Here is a 2,593-nt window from a genome sequence, read left to right as displayed (position 1 = left end):
TAAAATAATGGTTAAATATAACTCTAGTCCACTCATTATTTTCGGAAACTTTCTCAAAGGAGTTTGTATCCCTAATTTCTTTACGCCATTGGTATTTTCGGAGGATAGAATCTACAGCATCGGTTGAGTAAACATTAAAAACGGCAACGTTTTTAATGTATTTTAATTCCTTAAGATGAGAAGATCTAGAAAGTGGAATATTTATCAATCTATTTATTAAAGAGTGAAAAACTGCAAATTTTTTTATTTCAATAACTATGTCTCAACTCGAAGTCAACAAAAATTCATCCTTATATAAAACAGTATATTTTAACGGATCCAATAAGAATATTTTTTAGCTACTTTGACATTGTATAGGTAAATGTAGCTACTTCTTTTAAAAACGCCCCATGGATTGGCTTTGCTGAAAATCCCTGTATAAAGTGTGAGTGGGTGTGTATGTAGGTGTGTGTTTTCATGAACTAACTATGGTAGTGAACTGATACAAATCAGTACTGCCAACATAATTCGATAATCATCAGATTTAGTACAAGCAATAGAGAAATTAATTAATTTTGATTTTAAACATTGAAAATACGCTGAAAATTTTTTTTTTGGCTATTCGAAACAAATTAAATAACATTCGGAGCTTTTGGAAAATTAGGAAATTGAAAATGAAAATAACAGTTTTTCCGCCAACAACTTGAAAGTTATACATTAACTGAAAAAAGTTGAACTCGGCTTAATTATACCCATTTGCATTTTTCATTCGACTTACTAGGATAAAAATTGACTGAGACTTTTTACGATAAGTAGGGGAAAGTGTTCTATAATGATCTTCTTTAAAAAAAATTTAATTTATAACCAAAATATTCGCGATATGTGTAACGTTCAAATGTTTTTGGTTTCTTAATTCGAGTGTTAAAATATTGGCATGTTAATTTCATTGGATTTGTTCAAATTTTTAGAATTATCCAATATTTCGTTTTACCGACCTTGTGAGAATAGTGGGTGAAATGATCCCATTGTGTTTTTTACCAAACAAAAATCATCTGAATCAACACATTCAAGACCCCTTTCACAAAATAGGGATCATTTAAACCAATATAAAGGAGATCATTTTAACCGCAACGACATATTTGAATATCGTCATAAAAACCGAACTTAAAATTTATTAAATTTATTATACGCCTATAAATATGTTTTAATATTATTAAAAATCAACAGAAGCTAAAAGTAAAACAAGTGAAAACAAACAATTAAACGAGTTAATTGTTGAAATATCATGTATAGGCAGTGTTTATTACGCATTCGTATATTTTTTTATGTCATGTAAAGTAAGATAAACAAGCAAACACATACATAATATACGTTATGTATAAGTTTAAAATGTCAACAATAGGTAATAATTTTTCTTAGTTATTTTATATATAATAAACTGTTTGTACATTTAAACTTTTGTTCAATCTCTAACGGTTTACAAGACCTTGACCAGTTGCTCATTTGCGAACTCGACCTAACTTTTTACCTCTTGAGCACGCTATAAAACTTTCAGCTTTTGAAATCTCTTTTCGTTCGGAAAACCGAAAATGGACTAATTATGAACACCTATATCAAAATTTGTTCGTAGCAACAATATTTTTAAGCATTACAAACTTGGGACTAAACTTAATATATATATATATCTTGATATATTTCAAGCATACATGGTATAATAGCCAGCCGGTGAAAACTATGAAAACCTTAAAAGTTTCAAGTTGTTGTGAAAAATCGTAAATCTATTATTTTCATTTTAAATTTCCCAATTATCACCCATCATTCCCAAGCTTCACATCACAACAAATTCGATTGTTATTTTGCATATTTTTCTCATAAATAAATGTGAATCGAATTGCTAAAATTTTGTTGAGCTCAAAATCTGTATTACTAGAACTATTATGCTATAGTGAGTGATGCAAATCAGTAATGTCAACATAATTCCATATCCATTCCATTAAAATTACTATATATAATAAATGTTTGACTTATTAAATTTAAATAAAGTTATTTAAAATGAACTGTACAAAAATTACAGCTACACTTGTTAGAGTTAACAGTGTTGTAGGTATTACAATACCATACAGTTACAGTTCTAGTGAAACTGATGTATAGATAGGGCTCAGAGAAATAACATATTATGTCACATTTTATTTTAACGGAAAAAGTCATTTTATAGTGTAAAACTAGTAAAATGCAACGGTAAAATCCTTTTTGCACTAACAACCGTAATAGAGAGTCCAACAAGTCCAACAGACGTAAAATATGTCCATGGTTTTATCTAACTAATACAGTGGTACTTGATTAAATGGGACCTGGATAAGTGAGAAACCTTCATAACTGGAACTCATTCTGAGGTCCCAACACTTTGGCCCTGAATTACCTCTGTTATTGGGACGAAGCAAATCTATATATCAGGGATTAGTTCTTTCGATTTTATCGTCATAGTTACCTCTATAACAAAGACAGCGAGTGTATTTTATATGCATTAACCTCTGTAACTGAGAACTGAGATAACATCGTTTTGTTTGTTTACTTACTTATTCTTATTATACCCACAAATTCCGCACTTAACTAA

This window comes from Chrysoperla carnea, chromosome X, assembly GCF_905475395.1.
Source record: "Chrysoperla carnea chromosome X, inChrCarn1.1, whole genome shotgun sequence".
NCBI classification, from domain to species: Eukaryota; Metazoa; Arthropoda; class Insecta; order Neuroptera; family Chrysopidae; genus Chrysoperla; species Chrysoperla carnea.
This window is presented reverse-complemented; position numbering follows the sequence as displayed.